Source organism: Schistocerca serialis, chromosome 5, assembly GCF_023864345.2.
Source record: "Schistocerca serialis cubense isolate TAMUIC-IGC-003099 chromosome 5, iqSchSeri2.2, whole genome shotgun sequence".
Classification (NCBI taxonomy): Eukaryota; Metazoa; Arthropoda; class Insecta; order Orthoptera; family Acrididae; genus Schistocerca; species Schistocerca serialis.
Window position 1 is genome coordinate 84,383,303 of NC_064642.1, and position 22,359 is coordinate 84,405,661.

At 43.1% G+C, this 22,359-nt stretch overlaps 1 non-coding gene across 1 annotated transcript; it reads left to right on the plus strand.

Moving 5' to 3' along the window:
* The first annotated feature begins 17,771 nt into the window (after positions 1 to 17,771).
* Positions 17,772 to 17,844, plus strand: Trnaa-cgc (transfer RNA alanine (anticodon CGC)). The gene has a single exon. It is a non-coding gene; the product is annotated as a tRNA-Ala (tRNA).
* Positions 17,845 to 22,359: the final 4,515 nt, after the last annotated feature.

Sequence of the window (22,359 nt, forward strand, 5' to 3'; positions counted from 1 at the left end):
AATGTATTTACCTTAATAGTGTTCAAAAGTAATAATATATATAGCAGTTCATGACATCCATTCTTACAAAGGTACTGTTTCTGATGGACACACGTCCAGATCATCCGCTCTCAAAAATCCGCTATCTCACTTACCCACATCCACCACTGCTGGTGGCTCACCTCCAACTGCGCAACGCTACGCGCTGTTAACAGCCAACAGCCCAACACTACAATGGCGAGTATTACAACAATGCCAACCAGCCTCAGACTGCACACAGCACAGTCAGTGATTTTCATTGGCGTTACCAATATAAAAACCTAAACAGCCTACTTACAATTGAAATACTGTGGTTTTAGTCAAAATACACTCATAGAAGCATTCTGAATTACTACTTCACATAAAAACTAACTTGCGGAACGAAATTTCGGAAACTGTTTTCCGCTGTCGTGTTTACACGTTAAGGTCTGATTTGATTTTACTACCTCGATCAAATATCAGTTTTTTCATCGTTCATTGTTTCACAAGTATGACCTCTGGAAATCTAATGATCTGATTTCCCATCTAGTCAGAACGACTGTGATTTCTCTTCGGTTAAGTGAAGAGGGGAAATTTCAAACTTCCTGAGTGCCAGTTCTCACCTTCGTCAGGAGAATCTACAAACAATGTACCTCTTTTTATACATAACATTTTTGCATCCAACAAATGGAGAAGATATTCTCTTAAAGTAGAGGTGTCCTACTCACATCTACTCTGCAAAAAATTGTGAGACATTTTAGGAGACAAGTAATTTAATTCATAAAGAACGTTCTAGGTGTCATACCAGAATACTGACTGTTTCTAACTAGTGACAATAAGAACATTTTATTTTCAAGTGCCATTAATACTGAGGCAGTACGTTTTATTTAAAAAGCACAGAAGTACCGCAGCAATTATTTAGCTATTTGGACTGCAGTCAACGAAACCATTTCTGCTATATTTTTTAAATTTTTGCGCAAGGGAATAACAAAATTAAATCCAAGAAAGGAAAATCTGTCACTGTTAACTTTGGTTTCTTACTGGACGCTATCCTTGGAATCAGATGTTGTAGATTTAACTGTGCAACTCCCTGTGCTGATGAGGCAGAGATGAGGACATCATCAAACAGGTCTTTCCGTTCTTCAAATGATAAATACTGCTTGTCTTTCAGATGAATTACAGCATGCTATACTTTAGCTACGGTTTTTTGAGCCTGGGGATATATTGACCTTTTTCCTTTCTTCTGTTTCGGTATATGAATTTTGAATAGCATTATGAGAGGATTGAGTACGAAATACCTCGATCATACTGCATTTAGACATCTTACACATCTACGTTGACAACGATGAATCTTTACAATCAAAGCAGCCCGGAGTGGCCGCGCGGATTGATGCGCCATGTCACGGATTGCGCGGCCCCTCCCGCCGGAGGTTCGAGTCTAGGGACCGATGACCTCAGCAGGGACCAACCCTTAGGAATTCACAAACATCTGAACATTTAAAATCAAAACCATCAGTTGTATGCACTGACATTACTTAAAATGGTTATATAGCTGACAATGTTATATAAATCTTGCCGATCAAAGATTTTGGTGCATGGCACTTGGAACTCCTGCCGGAGTGGCCGAGCGGTTTTAGGCGCTTCATTCTGGAACCGCGCGACCCCTACGGTCGCAGGTTCGAATCCTGCCTCGGGCATGGATGTGTGTGATGTCCTTGCTCCTGAGATGCCTTCCCCTTCATCTATCTCTATTAGCCAGGCAATCTTCTTTTCCTTTATATTTCCTTAATTAAGTTTCATCATGTCTATTCTTCTCCTCCCTTCGCCATGAGTCTCCCTCATACTCCCTGCTGCCAGCACTCCTATCTAAAATTTGTCTCTTCAATAATGTCTAATTATAACAGTACTTATGATCTACGAATATAAACTCTATAGTTATGTATTTTTCTAGGTGTACCTTTCTAATTGTTTATTTCACTTTTTGTACTAGATGTAGTTCAACATGCCTACTAAAACGTATGAATGTAAAATAAGTAGAATGCCTGGTTAGATGTAAGAGAGGGCCTGATGACCCTAATCTTGCCAGGTTAAATAAATAAATAGTTCGGTTTAAGTAGTTCTAAGTTCTAGGGGACTGATTACCTACGCATTTGAGTCCCATAGTGCTCAGTGACATTTGAACAATTTTTGAACTCCAGAGGGCAACACTGTCACAAACACCACGCACCATCTAGTGTCAAACACTTGAAATATTTTCTCTCTGATTTGTCATTTGGAACAAGACTATGAACTTACAGCAAAGTACCGAGAGCACACTGCGCTAAACACAATTATTCCTTCCTTCCTTCACTGTTCTCCAACGCTGCCAAAAAGTCTTCCGTGCGGAATAGCCATAGACGAAACACGAGAACTCAAGCACTTCTCAAAAAGAGTCGCGGGTTTACGTGGGAGCGGAAACCGACGGTAGAAAAGAAAGTCACGTATTTCCGAAATCGATAGTGGAGTGTTTACATATTCCCATATTCCGAAACAAGTGATATTGAGAACTCGGTTTTCGGAAACCCTTCCTGAGAGCCCCAAAAGAAAATACTATATTCCGTTGCTTCTTACCTGGGTGTTTAATGATAAGTAAAATTTCCAATCGTAAGCCTTGGATAATAAGAATGGGTGATACCAAGGAGGCCTGCGCGTAGTTGCGACACTGTACCCGTATTCGGTAGACGCAGGTTTGGCTCAAATGGCTCTGAACACTATGGGACTTAACATCTGAGGTCATCAGTCGCCTAGAACTTAGAACTACTTAAACCTAACTAAGCCAAGGACATCACACACATCCATGCCCGAGGCAGGATTCGAATCTGCGACCGTAGCGGTCGCGCTGTTCCAGACTGAGGCGCTTAGAACCGCTCGGCCACTCTGGCCGGCAGACGCAGGTTTCGTGAGAGCGAATACGACGCCAGAAGGGTGGGAGCTGTCGATTACGGGTGGGGGACAGAACGCTGCCGATATTCGTAGGCGAAGTACACCCTTTCACACACCATGAGGTGGCTTGCTTAATAGAATTGTCGTTTTATAAAATGACAAGGAGCGTTGTGTGAGCATCGTTGCACGGTTCCGAACAGACCATATACGCACGTGGTACTGTACGTCACGGTGACGTCACAGAAGCCTGTACGCCCGCGGCCTCTACGGGCGCGCCCTTCGCGTATTAAAACGCGAGCCCCCCCACAACTGCCGCAGTCTGTCCCCAGCGATACACCGCACCACACCGCACCATAGCCAACACAAGCCAGCCGCCAATACCCTGGCGTTCAAATATTTGCACGCTTCCGCGAAACGAGGTCGCTGACTGCGCTTCCACACGAGCATCGTGTCCGCGATGTGGGCAAGCGCTGCAGATTTTACCTGGAACAAATGTTTCGTGAATGGTCCTGTGCAAGCGGTATTACATACCAGCAGTTCCCATTAAACCGTAATCGTATGGAAACGATTTGACAGGAGTACATGCCGTCATTTACATCAACGTAACTAGACGAACCACTTTATCCTATAGCTATTTGGCCGCAGCTCGTGGTCGTGCGGTAGCGTTCTCGCTTCCCGCGCCCGGGTTCCCGGGTTCGATTCCCGGCGGGTTCAGGGATTTTCTCTGCCTGGTGATGCCTGGGTGTTGTGTGATGTCCTTAGGTTAGTTAGGTTTAAGTAGTTCTAAGTTCTAGGGGACTGATGACCATAGCTGATAAGTCCCATAGTGCTGAGAGCCATTTGAGCCTATAGCTATTTTATCGCCCGACGTACCTTCATCCTATACTAGGATAATGACGTCTGGTTTCGTTTTCCCTTTTCCCTACATTAGGATAATCACGTCTAACAAAACTGTTTCGTTTTATTGTTTCGCGCGTAATAAATTTTTCGAACGGACTCCTATTGGTCTACCTGTCTAATGATTTCATCATCATCACAATACATTTGATACACATTGCTGTCTATGGCGACCTCAATACTTCAGTCTTCTCTGTGATCATCAACTACATACACATGTGCTGTCCGTATGTGTTTCGCAGTACCGTCTATTCAGCGACTTTTAAATCGCCGTGTTAATCTTTCCTCATTTCAATAATTTCTTTGGTCCTGCAACATGGCCTCAGAGATCCTATTATTTCCATTAACCTCTTATAAGTGTAATCACGCCAGACACTGTGTAGGACAATGCCAGGGACACTTTAGCGGAACCCCGCAATTGCCATAGAAGTTTGAAATTTCGCTCAAAGAAGCCTAGTATCTCCCCCTGTAATGTTACAAAAGCTTTGCGCGTTGTGACGACACCCTCGGCCTCAGCAACTCTTCAGACAGCAAAGCGGCGTTATATACGATATTCGTGTGAGGCGTAAGGTGTGTTTAATAAGTCACGCTGGGACCAAATGTCTCCACAAATCTGTCCAAAGCCCCAGTGGACGTACTGCACCACGATGGGAAGGTCATCATCCCCCACCCCCACCCCTCTTACCCATTTTTCAGCCCTTCTTTCGACGCCTCAGTTGTGGAGGTCAGAATCGCAAAGCCCTGCATTGAAACCACGCACTAACAATGGACACATGTCAGAGAATGGTACAAAGGTTGTCAACGAAACCATCCCTTCCCTTGGGGCGTTTATTCCAACACACTTTGCGGTCGAGAACGACAGTTCGTAATACGCTGAGAAACAACGTTTGACATTGCTGTACTACCGGGGCGATTCGTGCCTTCTCTAAGGACATCGTGAATGAGCAACCGCACTAATTTCATCCCACCCATTTGCAATACAGTGCAACTGCAGTTTCTGCTCTGGTGTCCAGGGTGAAACCACTAGGTAACGTTCAAAACCAATCGACGAAATCTGAACGACAAGAGAAGCAGCACGAAGGATGCTTACGCTTGTTTAGCTCTCCTGTTTGGCGATCTCCTGTGGCGTCATCACGGGAGTTGGTGACGCTGACACATGCGTGAATAAATAGCACCACCCCCCCCCCCTCCAGCTCGGCAACACTTTCACTGCCACCTGCCACCTCTAAAGAGCGCTTTGAGAAAGTACCTTAGCAAAGACATTCGGTGGCAGAGTGCTAGGCGCCTCTAGGCGGGCAACAGTTTTGCTCCTGCGCGTACTAGCAGGCTTAAGAGAGCGGTGGGATAACAAGGAGTTGTAGGTCTACGATGTAGTCGGAGAAGGGTTGAATCGTCTGGGGGTTGTCACGAACGACGTTTTGTTCCTCATCGCATTGTGAAATGTCATTGTCTACCGCAAAACGTGCAGGACTCAACGCCGCATGGAAACAGAGGGTTACATTGACGCCATTTATGGTACCCAATGAGGCCATTTTAAATTGGTTGTGTGCGCCGGTGTGTCTGAAATGTATTTCTGAGTCAGTCATAAGAAAACCCGTTCTGACCTCCATAGCAGAGGCATCCAAAAAATGAACGAAATGTGTGTAACAGAGGACTGCCGATGTTCCCATCGTGTGACACGACTACAATGGCGTTGGGCACAAATTTGGTGTGAATGTGACGTCATTAACCCGCGTTACGCTTCACGTCAGTTTCTGAGTTCTGGACTTTTTTCGCACGAGTCGAAACCTCATTGTTTGATGCGTCGCAAAGCCCGTGGGTGGCATCGCAGGACTTGATGATTTTACAACGTTGCAGAGGAAGATTGTAGGCAACTCTGATCCAAATTGGAAACCTCTACTTTGCAATGGGAGACAGTTACGGGATTTAGAACAAATGATCCTCTAATTCTGTTACGCAGTGTATTACTCACCTTGCACTGGATCCTTTGGGACGCCCGTGGTAGCTGAGAGGTCAGCGCGACAGAATGTCATACCTAACGGCCCGGATTCGATTCCCGGCTGGGTCGGAGATTCTCTCCGCTCATGGACTGGGAGTTGTGTTGTCCTTATCATCATCATTTCGTCCCTATCGACACGCAAGTTGCCGAAGTGGCGTCAACTCGAAAGACTTGCACCAGGTGAACGGTCTATCCAACGGGAGGCCCTAGCCACTTTTCCATTTTACTGGATCCTTTGCGGAGTGGTATGTGTTTCAGAAACGCTACCAGAGGTAACGCACGGCAGGTAAGAGTTGTCTGTTTGCCACTACGTTGTTCAGAATTAGTGCAGGAAGAGGGCTCGACATTGATATTCGGCACTGTGGCAGAAAGGAGCTGACACAGTGGTAGAAAGAAGCTATCGTTTCAGACCCAAATGGATTTTCTGCTGTCAGTGAATGTATGTCCGCCTCAATTAATACGTAAGCAAGCGTTCCGAACCTTTCCTCCTCAGCTAGTTTGTAAACAAACATTGCAAAAAGAACTGCATGCGGGTACCTTGCTGAAGGCTCTTGTTCATAGAGACAGGTGCAAGACTTCAGTAGGTCTATAAAAATAGAAAATTAACTCTAGGTGACTGTATGCTTGTAGTATGGTGAGGCGAATTAAAAGTTTTTCTCTGGTTCAAATGGCTCTGAGCACTATGGGACTTAACATCTGAGGTCATCAGTCCCCTAGACTTAGAACTACTTAAACCTTACTAACCTAAGGACATCACACTCATCCATGCCCGAGGCAGGATTGAACCTGCGACCGTAGCAGTAGCGCCGAGAACCGCTCGGTCACAGCGGCCGGCCAAGTTCTTCTCTTTCCATATGAAGTATGACATGTAGTGCAGCGACGAACAGACGTTTGGCTTAGTCTGCACATTGTAGAGTGAATGCTTCACGGCCGGAGGTGGTCCTGTCATGTTGTGGGTCCACTCATTTAGAATATCGTGGTCGTCAACATGGATGTTCTTTTTGCTGCCCTTTTTCATCTTCACCTTCATGTTGGCTATAGTGTGCACACTCGCGTCTCTCAATATAGCAACAGCCTCGTCCGCAACTCTGCACGTATGCGTCTCTGGTTTTATGAACGCTCAGAAACTCATTCACACTTCAACTGACCAGATAAATTGCCCGGTCTCAATCCCACAGAGAGGGTCTAGGACATTTTAGAATTCGACTTCCCAGCAGTTTGGGAAACCTACAGGATGTAAACATCAATAAGTGGTTTCAGCTGAACATGCCATACCTGAAGAAACTTGCGAACTCTTATCCCACCCATATGAGGCTAACATATAGGTTGTGTTGTTATACGATGCTGGCGTGAGATCCTATCTGACAAGTTTGTTCTGAGCTCCAGATATCTTTCCTGTGTCTTCTAGTAACACCGAATATGGTATGACGTACCAATATCAGATTGATAATGGAATGGCAAATTTCCGTCTGACACCAATAGCGGTCGCGTGGAATCTGGCGGACCCAGTGGTGCGTTTCCGCTGAGCCATATCTCCAGCAGCTAAGCACTACAAATGCCCTCTGCTGAAGCGATATAGGATGGCCGCGGCAGCCACTCAGCCCCATTTGCTCTTGGAGCCACCACATTACACCTTCGTTCGTGATTCATCCTTGTTGACACTGAGACAGCTGCACTCTGTTTCTTGCAGTGTTATCTACAATATAAATCTTCTGTTTGAGGAGTTAAATTGGTTAAAATCATTTCTGCTCCTGTCCAGCTTTCCTACGACGAGAGTAGCCATCCCACTCTGTAGCCCTCCTCTCCTTATCCTTGTGTAGTAAATCGTATACAACACACAACCTTCCTCTTAGTTGCTTGCTGAGCAATACTCTGTCTCCGAATGGTTCGTGTATTAGAAGTCTACAGCTCATTGCTCTAAATGAAATCTGATTACAGACACTCATAGTTAATTTCCATTTTGAGTACCATTGGAAGCTTAGTTTCGAAACCCCACTTAGTTTACGCTACAGATTATGTTTGCCATTCTATGTGTTCCATGAGTTTTTACATAAAACATGGATTCAGGCAAAGAAATCGAATATCACCACTATTTTTCAACGTAATAATGTAGTAACCACTGGATGCAACAACTGAAGCAGAGAAGGGAATTAGCATAGGAATGAACATGAATGTACTGGCCTTTGCGGACGATGTAGCAATTATCGCTGGAAATCTAGATAACTTGAAAATACTGCCAAGAAAGCACTTCAAAAACCTAAGGAAGTGCATTAGAGGTAAATGAAGAGAAAACAAAATTCATGAGGATAGAAATAAATTAAATAACAAAAAGGCGGGAAACCTACAGATTGATGACCATGTGTTTGAAGCAGCAGAAGAGTTTAAGTATCTTTGGGTCGCATTAAATAACAGAGATTAAGAGAAGCAAGAAGTATAATCGAGGATAAAAGCGGCATCCAATGCATCACATTCACGCACCAGACTACTGTCATCCCAAATTTTATCAAGAGGAACGGAAATTAGATTATATAAAACCGTAATGAGACAAGTATTACTGTACGATGCAGAAATATGGGGAGAAAGATAAAGATTTTCGAAAATAAATCCTGCGGAAGATACTTGTACCAGTTTATGAAGGAGGAGCATGTCAAAGAAGAAAAGAACTGGGAGCTCAGGGAGGCGTAAAATGAAATAGATATTGTGGCGGAAGCCGAGTCAAGGAGGCTGAGGTGATTTAGCCACGCATATAGAAGAGAGGAGGTATGGAGACTGAGAGAAGTGTTGGAGAAGAAACCCGAAAGACGAACACCTTTAGGCAGACCGAAAATAAGATGGAGAAACCAAGTGGCCAAGGATCGTTATGAACCTAGAACAAGGGAAGAAGATACCAAGGACAGAACGCAGTATAGTGGCTGCTTGAGGAGATCAAAAACCGACTGTGGTTTTTTGGGGCCAGGAAAGTAAGAGTAAGAAAGTAAGTATGCAAATATTTCTTTTGATGGCCTCCCAGCTGTTATCTCTACGTGTCCTAAACACACTAATTCTTCAGCTGCATCTACGGCGACCTCGGCAATTTATACTAATGTCTTCTTCATCTGTTTGTTATACATTACTTACATTACTGCCATCAAACATAATAGATGAGGTTGCTACAGTCTCTGATGTAGTTTATCTGCACTACAGTACCTTCAGCAAAACGACAGTGGTTCAGATATGTTTCGATAACATGACTTCCGTCTTCGTTTTCCCACATTAACGTTCCGCAAAATGTCACCCAGGAATGACATGTCCTTGTCAGAGTCTTTTTCCAGTACTCATTTCACCCTAGTCTGATGAAATGTAATGAAAACTGCAGAATTCAGACCTTGCATCAGGAGAAAGTTTCTGGAAGTAATAAAAATGTATTGCATAAGTGAAATCGAAAGATTTCTCAAAAACCAATGAACCCTTAACAAAATTTTTCGTCAAGGATTTGCAAGCAGTCTATTGTTGCCTTAATTTTAAATAAATTCACTTGATGACTAAGAAGTAATTCTCAGGATACGAGAGTGAGATGATAGTTTTCTCGTAATAGCGATTTGTTTGTATGAGTTACTGTCACAACACTCACAATAATGAAGGCAAGATGCAAACATCAAGTGTGAGAAAGTGGTGCTTACAAACTGAAGGTAAGGAACTTTATGCTTGGCGATGTAACTGCACTGTTACGTGTAAGCGTTATTTGCGTTCATTCCAATACAGGACGCGCGGGCGGCACATCGTGTACACTGACGGAGAAAAAACATCGAAAGATAATTAGTGTAGAGTAATGCGAGATAATCCATTGCAAATGAGAAGTGCTGCTACATTAATAACAGCGGTAACCGCCAGAATGTTGAATGCAAGTGTGGAAACGTGCATGCATTGTGTTGTACAAGTGCCAGAAGTCGGTTTGTGGAATGGAGCTGTTGCAATTGGCCATTTAATGTTGTTTTTGGATGACGCTCGAAGTATCGTCCGATGATATCCCACGTGTGTTCGATTGAAGACAAATATGATGATAGAGATTCCTGTGGAGCTTACTGCGTTAAAACAGCGGTATGTTAACCTTTTGGAGAACATACCGTCAAATGCTGTTCGTGAATGGCAGTGCAACAGGTCGAATCACCAGATAGGCGTACCGAATCAGTAGAATAACGTACAATTTGCAGTCAGTGTGCGTGAAATAACCACGAGAGTTTTCCTGCTGTCATACGAAATCGCACGCCATACCATAATTCCAGGTGTAGGTCAAGGGTATCTAACACACAGATAGGCTGCTTACAAGCCCTCAACTGGCTTCCTCCTAATTGACATACGGCCATCACTGGCACCGAGGCAGAACCAACTTTCATCAGAAAACACAACAGGCCTTTAACCTGCCCTCAAACGAGCTCTCACTTGAGACAACTGAAGTCGCAAATGGCGGTGGTTCCGGGCCAGTGGAAGGCACGCTACAGGGCGTCTGAATCGGTGTTGTCCTTGAAGGAACCGATTTGAAACAGTTCTTTGTGTCAGTGTGGTGCCAACTGTTGCTCGAATTTCAGTTGCAGTAGCAGTACGATGCACCAGAACGATATGGCGGTAGTGCCACTTGGAGTCCAGAGCCGGCTCTTCACGCGACCTTTCGTTCTCGTCACCCACACTGCTAGAAATCATGTACATTTTCTACATTTCTGTCAAGTCTTTCTGCTGTTTCACAGAAGGAACTTCCAGCTTCTCGTAGCCCTATTACATGACCTCATTAAAACTCAGTGAGGTGCTAACATTAACTCACCACGACGAACCTCAAAGGTAACCAACGCTCCCGACTTTTACAGTAGGTGTGTGAAGCAAGCCTTATTTGCATCCTCGTTGTTGTTGTTGTGCTCTTCAGTCCTGAGAATGGTTTGATGCAGCTCTCCGTGCTACTCTACCCTGTGCAAGCTTCTTCATCTCCCAGTACCTACTGCAACGTACATCCTTCTGAATCTGCTTAGTGTATTCATCTCTTGGCCTCCCTCTACGATTTTTACCCTCCACGCTGCCCTCCAATACTAAACTGGTGATCCCTTGATGCCTCAGAACATGTCCTAGTCAAGTTGTGCCACAAACTTCTCTTCTCCCCAATCCTATTCAATACCTCCTCATTAGTTATGTGATCTACCCATCTAATCTTCCACATTCTTCTGTAGCACCACATTTCGAAAGCTTCTATTCTCTTCTTGTCTAAACTATTTATCGTCCATGTTTCACTTCCATACATGGCTACACTCCATACAAATACTTTCAGAAATGAATTCCTGACACTCATCCTGACACTGACATTTTACATCCTCATAGTGGCCCTAATATTGCCACTCTTATGCGATTCTCGTGAAATTCGAGTACACATCATTTTTCAGATGTAGAAACACGCCTGTCAATTTTCATTCATGTCGCGCAGCTCATTCTTGGTGTTGCGAGTCTTTTTTTCCATCAGTCTATGTTTCTGAGATTGCAAGGAAATTGATAATGTGCTCCTAAGATGAGTTAGACACGGAAATCTTTCTTATGACTTATATGTAAACGCCTTCCGGATCCGCCGAGACCTCCGGAAAGAGGGAGGAAACGTATTTTTCGCTAGCGCGAGATTAATCTTAAATCCAGTTACAGCACCGCGGTCCTCTCTCTCATTCGTGCGAGGGAGACGGCACAGGTAATCACCGGCAGGCAATATTAAATTCACGCATTCTCTAACCAAATACACTACTGGCCATTAAAATTGCTACACCAAGAAGAAATGCAGATGATAAACGGGTATTTATTGGACAAATATATTATACTAGAACTGACATGTGATTACATTTTCACACAATTTGGGTGCATAGATAATGCGAAAGCAGTACCCAGAACAACAAACTCTGGCCGAAATAACGGCCTTGATAGGCCTGGGCATTGAGTCAAACAGAGCTTGGATGGTGTGTACAGGTACAGCTGCCCATACAGCTTCAACACGATACCACAGTTCATCAAGAGTAGTAACTGGCGTATTGTGACGAGCCAGTTGCTCGGCCACCATTGACCAGACGTTTTCAATTCGTGAGAGATCATTGACCAGACGTTTTCAATTGGTGAGAGATCTGGAGAATGTGCTGGCCAGGGCAGCAGTCGAACATTTTCTGTATCCAGAAAGGCCCGTACAGGACCTGCAACATGTGGTCGTGCATTATCCTGCTGATATGTAAGTTTCCTCAGGGATCGAATTAAGGGTAGAGCCACGGGTCGTAACACATCTGAAATGTAACGCCCACTGTTCAAAGTGCCGTCAGTGAGAACAAGAGATGACCGAGACGTGTAACCAATGGCACCCCACACCATCACGCCGGGTGATACGCCAGTATGGCGATGGCGAACACACACTTCCAATGTGCTTTCACCGCGATGTCGCCAAACACGGAGGCGACCATCAAGATGCTGTAAACGAAACCTGGATTCACCGAAAAAATGACGTTTTGCCATTCGTGCACCCAGCTTCGTCGTTGAGTAAAGCATCGCAGGCGCTCCTGTCTGTGATGCAACGTAGAGGGTAACCGCAGCCATGGTCTCCGAGCTGATAGTCCATGCTGCGCAAACGTCGTCGAACTGTTCGTGCAGATGGTTGTTGTCTTGCAAACGTCCCCATCTGCTGACTCAGGGATCGAGACGTGGCTGCACGATCCGTTACAGCCATGCGGATAAGATGCCTGTCATCTCGACTGCTAATGATACGAGGGCGTTGGGGTCCAGCATGGCGTTCCGTATTACCCTCCTGAACCCACCGATTCCATATTCTGCTAAGAGTCATTGGATCTCGACCAACGCGAGCAGCAATGTCGCGATACGATAAACCACAATCGCGATAGGCTACAATCCGACCTTTATCAAAGTCGGAAACGTGATGGTACACATTCCTCCTCCTTACACGAGCATCACAACAACGTTTCACCAGGCAACGCCGGTCAGCTGCTGTTTGTGTGTGAGAAATCGATTGGAACCTTTCCTCTTGTCAGCACGTTATAGGTGTCGCTACCGGCGGCAGCCTTGTGTGAATGCTCTGAAAAGCTAATAATTTGCATATCACAGCATCTTCCTCCTGTCGGTTGAATTTCACGTCTGTAGCACGTCATCTTCGTGGTGTGGCAATTTTAATGGCCAGTAGTGTATAAGCCATTACAAACTTTCGAGATAGAGCAACATTTTTGCAGACTAGTTTGTCCTTGTTCATAAGTCAGCCGACCTCGAATTTACTTTTCTGTTATAGCATTCGCTAACCTTTGCCTAATTATCTTTTTTCTAATTCTGTGAACACAGGCTCTTCAGGTCGCGACTCCGTCTACCCTGCAGGTAAGTATTTGTCAGCACCAGATATCCGTGAAACATACAACCTCTTCTTGTGTTTTGAAATTTTTCAAACTCTGTTGCTGGTCTGGAAGTTGAAAACAAGAAATTTGTGTGTGTGTGTGTGTGTGTGTGTGTGTGTGTGTGTGTGTGTGTTTCTGCCAGACCAGTAACCATTAATGCGTCTCCTGTTTGGTGCAACTCCTTTTCTTGATTTAACTCAATTATAATCTCTCTGTTTCAGGTACGAAACAGCGCTCTTTGGTTGAACGATTTTCCTGGTGACTGAGAAACTTCAGCTACAGGTAACCACTAAAAATCTACTAAACAATCTAAAATATATTGTACTTGGTGTGGGAAAAATAAGACTGAACTACCTCATTGTGAGAGTACTGAAGGGCGATATGTCTTAATTGTTAAAAACCATTCAATAGCCAAGATCGCAATAGATATTTTTTTATTAAAGACAACCAATTTCATCAGTCTTAACTGTCGTCTTCAGATCTTAAGCATCTTTTTTGTGTTAAGACGTGTTCATTTTACGATTACGTCATGCACAAGACGTCAAGCTTGAAACCGTTTGTCTTAAACAAAAAATGTCTTGCGCGATCTTTGCTTTTGATGGTTGTAACAAGGAGAAATGAGAGTGGAATAATGTTATTCTTTCATTTTCTTAACCCACGTAGGCAGGAGTTACCTCAGAAACGAGAACCTTAGAATTGCAAGATTCTCTCTTAACAGGTTTTTGTAATATAAGACGGTATTCAGATGGTGTATGTTAAGTAGCTTTATGTTACGCATAATTTCCTCACGACAGTAAACCGAACACCTCTGACTGTACAGGGTGTCCCAAAAACAATGACCCGATTTTAAATTGTAGTAATATAGAAACAAATGTCACAAGGTAACTGAAACATTGCTAGATGTAATCAGTATTGTCTAGAGTTTCAGAAAAAATCGACTAGATGTCGCTACGAGCGCTGACCTGGAACGTGTAGCCGGTGTCACGCAATATGGCGTCCGCGCAACAGAAGACGTATCGTGTTATTGATTTAGTCGTAGTCAATCAGTGATCGCAGTTCAGCGGGCGTTCGATATTCGATTTCGTGCTAAACCACCATCACCAATGAACATTCGACGGTAGTATAAACAGTTTGAAGAAACAGGGTGCCTCTGTAAAGGCAAAAGTCCTGGCCGGGCACGCGTTCCTAAACAAACAGTGGAACAAATCCGACGACCATTTGAGCGGATTCCCCGAAAGTCTATGCGTCGTGCTAGCCGAGAACTTGCATTACCGCGCATGACTGTGTGGTCTGTGTTACGGTGTCGTTTAGCCCTCAAACCATACCGATAACTGCTACAATCTCTTCGAGATACTGACAAAGTGAAGCGAGTGGACTTTGGCAATGCTATTCTAGAGGACATGGAAGATGACACTTTTATGTCACGGTTGATATTCCGTAATGATACAACTTTCCATATTAGTGGTAAGGTTCACCGTCATAGTGTGCGAAAAACCTCATGAAACAATTGAACACGAACGTGATTCACCAAAAGTGAATGTTTTTTGTGCTGTTTCGCAAAGCAAGGTTTGTGGACCCTACTTTTTTGAGGAAGAAACCGTAACAGCACAATCATATCTTTCAATGCTACGGAACTGGTTATTCCCACAACTTGTCAATTTCATCTATCAGCAAGATGGAGCACCACCGCACTGGCACAACAACGAGCACACTTTCCTCAGTGCCAACATGTTTCAACGTTGGGTAGGGAGTACAGGACCGCGAGACCAGGCCTTACACTCTTGGCCTCCTAGGTCCCCTGACTTAACACCATGTGATTTATTCCTGGTTTATGTTCCTTCCTTACCTCATGACATTGATGAACTAAACACCAGACTATCAGCATATGTAGCTTCAGTGACATGAGACACCTTACGCTCAGTTTAGAATGAATTCGGCTATCAGCTACATGTCGTCCGTGCAGCCAATGGAGGAGATATTGAACATTTATGATGGATTTTTTTAAACTTCTGTCTTTTCTGAGTAATTTAGTATGCAATTTGTTGGTGTTAAGTTCTTCTTCCTAATACATAATTCTATTTAAAATCGGGTAATTCTTTTTGGGACACTCTGTATTTCTAGTCAGTTTTGCAGTTGCAGGTACGTACGAGGGGGTGCTGAAAGGTAGTACCTCCCAAACTTTTAGTGCAAAAATTCTTAAAGGTTTTTAAATAAAAAGAAACGTTAATAACTTCCAGAAGCTTTGACCACACTTTTTATTATTTCCAAAATCGCCCTACGCATTCAACATTCCGCCACTTTCAAAACCAATATTATATCAATCATGAAAGTTGTTCAATAGATACATTGTATTTCGTCACATTCTCAATCAAGGGACAAGTGCGTTTGTGTAGTGGTTGAGAATCTTCACGAAGTACAGTGTATCTATTGAGCAACTCTGATTGACATAACGTTGCCTTTGAAAATTTCGGAAAGTTGAAACGCGTGACAATTTTGAAAATAATAAAAGTGTGGTCGCTACGTCTGAAAGTTATTAAAGTGCGTCCAAATGGCGCCTCCTCACAAGGCATTTCCATGCGAACTGCAATCGAAACAAGCGTTACTAACATTCTAAATCTTTATTCTTCATTCTACATGTTTTTAGCCCTCTGCCTAGAGGTCTCCGAATTGTAGCGGATAACATGGTGGTGTGTAACGTATCTATATTGGTGCGTGAGAAACAGCGGGCTGTAATCGAGTTTCGATTTCAAAGAGTTCGTCCGCAGATGGAGCGCTCCTTCAGTATGACAATGCCAGACCACGAACGAGCGCAGCGATATAATCTGACTCCTTGAGTTCCCTGTCAACGATCATCCTCCATAAGGTCCCATCTTGGCCCCATCCGGTTTTCATCTCTTTCCATAACTTGAAGAACACCTTGGAGGACTTTTCTTTGATAGTGATGAAGCGCTGCAAGCAGAGGTAAGGTAGTGACACCGTCAGCCAAGTCAAACACTTGTCTCTCGTTGAGAGAAGTGTGTTTGTATGCATGGTTACTGCGTTGAGTAAAAAATATATAGACATAAACAATAAAAATGCGGAATGTTAATAACATCTGTATTACTCACGAAGCTTTAATTGTTTTCACATAAAACATTCTGAGGCATTATTTTTCAGCACAACCTCGTACATCACGATCCTATTTACACAGAACCGGTAGCCATAGAGTAACTCCTTCAACATAGTTTTGTAGTACAACACGTGATCCTATTTACAAGTCTTCAGCCTTTGTAATGATCGCTACAACTACATACAGTCATGGTCAGTACCTACGACAAAGGAAAAAAAGGAAATGTTACACGTCCAATTGATATCTAAAATGGTAGCACAATCTCGGATTGTTTCAAGGATGCAGAAGGAAATAGCTCTGGCCTTTTCAAAGGAACAATCCTGGCATTTGTCTGGAGTGATTTACAGAAATCACGGAAATCTGGGCAACGGCCACACGTTGACTTGAAACATTGTCCTCCCGAATGCGAGTCCACTATGCTAACTTCAACTCCACCTTGCTCCGTTTATACCAAAGAGAAAAAGAAACAGTCGTATCGTATTATTATGTGGGAGACTACACTGGGAGGTTCATCAGCGTAATTGGAAAGAATTGTCTTCCCTCCAGTCAGACTGACGCCTTTCCTGGTGTTGGCCGAGAGCTGTCTGTCGCGTGCAGGTAAGTGGAGTGAATGTGTGTCTAACGTGAGACGTGATTTGTTTCAATGTGATGAGGAGCATCCTTATGCAGAATGATATCAAACATAGAAAAATATCTACATGGTAGACAAGAACAACTTAAGAAACATGAAAAGATTTTTCAGGAGTACTTCTGATAGACAATCGAAATCGGAAAATGCGCAATCAGCGATTTTGGCTGGAAAACAATAAAATGGAACTAACGAAGATAGACGAGGATAAAGAACAAGATGATGAAATACACCAAAGAAACAATATTACGTTGGAGAGATACAAGAAGCATGAAAGAAGGTGAAGAACAGATGAGAAGCAGGGCTCGATAACCTTCTCCAGAACTTAATAAATGTGGAGGTTCGACGTTACAACTGAGGCTGTTGCATTTATTAAATCTATACTGGAAGTGGAAGGTGATACCCGACTCTTGAAGAGTGACGGAAGAAACAGTACTCTATAAGAAGCGAACTAGAATTGATTGTGGAAACTACAGAGGAATAATTCTGTTGATATCTGACTACAAATTAAAGAAATGAATACTTAATAAGAAACTGAAAAGAACAGCTGACGTCCTTTTACTGGAGGATCCAAATGCTGCAGATGATGCGAAATTCTTCCATAGAGTGAATAGGTCTGTGCTTTCGAATATAATGGAAAGATAAAGTTATGCTGAACTGATGATACGAGTGCTAAGAAGTTTTTATTTAAATAACCAAATTTTAATTAATACAGGCGATTAACAGAATAGTACAACAAGGGTACAGTCTCTCGCCCATTTTGCTTATATATATCACGAGAAGTTTACCCAGGAATAAAATTAATTCCTAGAAACACACGTTGGAATACTGTGCTCACCGAGCGAGGTGGCGCAGTGGTTAGCACACTGGACTCGCATTCCGGAGGACGACGGTTCAATCCCGTCTCCGGCCATCCTGATTTAGGTTTTCCGTGATTTCCCTAAATCGCTTCAGGCAAATGCCGGGATGGTTCCTTTGAAAGGGCACGACCGATTTCCTTCCCAATCCTTCCCTAACCCGAGCATGAGCTCCGTCTCTAATGACCTCGTTGTCGACGGGACCTTAAACTCCAATCACCTCTAATACTGTGCTCTATGCAGATAGCCAAATAATTGGACAAAAGATGAACCACGTTTACAATTTGCTCTACATCTCAGTAAATAAAAACAAATTTATGGCTTATAAAGGAAAAAACCCAGTAGAGTCAGAAAATAATGCTAAATGAGAAATCTGTTGAACAGGTGTCTCACTGTCAGATATAAGAATATGACGTAAGTTATTAATACAATAATGACATCTACAAGAATTTTTAATTGATATGTGGCGCTATATGTAGAGCATTAGCCAATAAAGCCAGTAAAGACACAAAGACAAAATTCTACAAAGTAAAATCGGCTGTGTTCAACACCGGACACCTGGCACAGCATCGGTTATGAATTTCTTGAAATGAGACAGTACTGGTTGCAAATTGTTTATCTATTTATTAGCAACGATGAGTCTCGCCCTGGGGCATCTTCGGATTAAATGAAGAAGTAATGCTGTGAAGTAACATCCGTCTTTTAATGCCAACACATGGCATTAAGATAAAAATTATAATGACGATAGGACCTGTTTCCTTATACTTTTTATCTTAATGCCATACGATGGCACTGAAGGACGGATCCTGGCTCACCGCATTATTTCTTACGTGAATCTGAAGATGCCCCGCAAGGACGAAACGCGCCATTACCAACAAATGGATAACACAGTCTGCCGTCAAGACTGTCCTATTTCAAGAGATTCTACAAAGGACTGCCAACACCTCTGCTCACATACGGAAGTGAGGCCTGGACAATCACTAACAAATACCAAAGAAGAATACTGTCAGCTGAAATGCAATATTTAAGGAAAGTGAAATACTGTGCTCTGAAAGGTCAAAAAGAATTCTGCAATATGTACATAGTTAAATACTGAAACGTCCCCTTTGAACAATTATACATGACTGTGCTTAAACTGACACACAATATTTTTAGCGCGACGCAATCTGACTTTCAATAATCCTTACAAAAGAATGGCCCTGACTAACATTAACCTATACCTTTCACAAATCACTTACCTCACAAAAATCTTCGTTACTCGAACTACTGCAATACAGCGAACGCCACTACTGCCAGCTAAATAAAAGATTCAAACTACTGAAGGCACTAACTACTGATAGGCATAGTTAACAAATGAAAGATTTTAATAGAGAACAAACAATGTATTTACCTTACTAGTGTTCAAAAGTCAAAATATATGTAGCAGTTCATGACATCTAGTCTTACAAATTTCAAAACTCCGCCATTTCTCTCCCCACATCCACCACTGCTGGCGGCTCACCTCCAACTGCACAGCGCTACGCGCTGTTAACATCCAACTGCCCAACACTACAATGGCAGACAACAATGCAAACTAGCCACAGACTGCACACAACACAGCCAGTGATTTACATACAGAGCGCTACGTGGCGTTACCTATATACAAACCTAAACAGCCTACTTACATAGCACCTAAACAGCCTACTTACAATACATTTCTCATGAACAAGAGAATAGAAAACGGGATAACGAAATGGGAGAAGTGTAGTGAAAGATCAGTGGTAGGAACAATAGTCAGACATGTAGAAGACTGTAGACCTGTAGGAATGAAGGATACAGGAAGGCCAAAGGAACGGTAACTGACAGGAAGAGCATGAAATCTGATGGTGGTGCTTTGCCTACTCCTTTCGAATAGCATTAAGTCAGAGTTGCTGAAGACGTATATAAAAGCAGTTAAACAGTAGGCTTAATTTAGAAAGTTGTTATGTAATGCAGAAGTTGAGTTCCTCTGCTGTTTGACTCTAGACATAAATAAATGTAATGTGTAAAGTTTTCCCTCCGTCTATTTTCACCGAAGTGGTGCAACCTTTCAGAGATGTGGTTCAATTGAATTAAGTAAAATGACATGTATTTAGCAGATGCAAACAACATCCACCACAAGAGGAGAAAACTTTATTTGACGGAGGTAAGTGATTCTACGAGGGCTATTCTGAAAGTAAGGAATGACAGGTTGCGAAATGGAAACCCCAATGAAAATCAAAAGTGTTTTATTTGCAGCAAGTAGCTACACCTTCCAGCTACTTCTCTACACAATCGCCGCTCAGACTTAGATATCTGTCGTAGCGTTGTACAATTTTTTCAGTTCCCTCGTTATAGAAGACAGCCCCCAGTGCTTTTTGACAATTTTCTACTCTGGACTGCACCTCGTTGTCTGTGTCAAAATACCGTCTTCATAGCCAGCATTTCATTTGAGCAGAGATGAACCTCAGGCGTTGCTAGTTACAGGGTCTATTGTGAGTGATCAAACACTTCCCATCGAAAACGCTGCAGGTGCATCTTCATTGGCCCTGTAGTGTGCGGCCGAAACTGTCGTGAAGAACGAACCGCATGACAGTTCTGTTATGTGGATTGCATAGCTTCAGGCGCAATCTTTCGGCAGGCCCTCATACTTACAGGGAGACGCTAATTTCTAGTCATCTTTACATTCTCATTGTGACCTCGGAACTGAAAATAGCGACATGATGCGATCGACGGGCGTACTAGACACAGTTCCCAACGCATCTGTGCAAGGCTTCATCAGATTTTCACTGTATTTTCCATTTCGCGACCGATCATTCCTTGCTTTCCGAATAGCACGGGGTTTGTGATTTGCAGATAAAGTGCATATCTTCAGTGCAAAGTGCTGTATGAGAATAATTGACCTTTCTTCTACCACTATCGATTAAAAATAGTAGAGCAGGGCCTGTGTCCTACTGGTACTTAACATCGAAGAAGTCACTGTTTGGAGACTAATGACTGCTCATCCTCAGCATAGCTTGCACAAAACTATTGCAAGGTATTTAAAGTGACCTGTCGTGTATCTTAGGCCAACTTTATACTTTGTTGAAAATTAATGACTGAACATGGTATGTGTCCTGTCATTACATCTCCAGTCAATTCGTTGCCAACTTCGCTGTTCCAGCTGTTGAATATTCTAAAAAATAGGGAATGAGTACACATGCATGCCAGAGTCCGAGGAAGGCAAAATACTCTATAAATGATAACAGTAGAATATGTTACAGAGACACTAGTTTCGTCATATTCGAAGCCACTGAAAAATACGTGCACGGGCAGACACTTACAGAATAACACAACTCTGCGTCACTGAAGACAAGTTAGAACTGAGCAAGCGCTCAAATAACAGGTGAAGTACAGTTACATTTCTTGTTTTAGGAAGTAAATATTGCATGTATCTGACCCTCTAGGAAGTTCTGACCTGAAATACGAATTGCTGCTATATTTCATACGATATCCTCGTTTTACAATATGAGATGTAAACGAAATTTATGTATACGAAATTAAAGAAGTAAAGGGGCACATACACACCAGGGTCAGGCTCTACCCTTAGTATCAATAAGAAAAACATCTCTATTTTATAGAAGAAATCTCATGTGATGCAATTAAAATACGAATAGATCAGATGTGTACACTAGTGCCTAAAAATTAATCAGGAAGATTTAATGCCTAATCAGGATGCCGCAAGGTTACTGAACAAGCTACAGCTGTATCACAAGACATTATCATACGACTGGGCTCGAAATATAGCGTTAGAAAAGTTCTAATAGCTAGGATACACATTTGCAACCAAGTAACACAACTGGTAAATCTCTTTCACAACGAAAGATGCTGTTATTGTGGGATCTGATTACCCATAACAACCACACACGCTGAACAGCGATGTGGTATGCCTTCACGAGATGGTTCAAGAGCTGAGGAGATTTGGAACTGGATGCTGACAGGATGCAATCCACCTCCCTAAGGCATCCCAGGAATGTCCTGAATGGTACCGATCCTGGAACCTCGCTGGCCAGGCCATGCAGCGGATATCTTCACCTTCAAGAAATTCATCCATCAGAGCAGTTCGGGCATTATCGTCCATAAAGAGGAAGTCTGGACCTACTGCACTTCTCTGAAAAACTGAACATGTGGTAACAGTACCTCATCTCTGTACCTCTGACTCTTTACGGTACATCTCCGACCACCAAGAAGATGTGCAGCACCATAAGACCAATCGCATGTTGCCTCCCAGCACTATGACGCTATCACCATCAAACCGGTCTCTTTCCAAGATGTTCCTGGTGTTTGTCTCCAGAGTAATGTGATACGGGAATCATTTTGCAGACTGAAATGGGCTTCATATCTGAAGATCACATTCCCCCACTCATTCATTGTCGAGTTGTTACTGACTCCACAATATATGGGAGCGTCTCATTTCTGGAGTGAGCTGGATACACACGAATGGATGTCTGGCAAAACAGTGCTGCTGTTCTGAGCCTTCGATACACAGCTTGTCGGAAACCATAAGCCTGGGAAATCTTCTAGCTCTGCAGCCA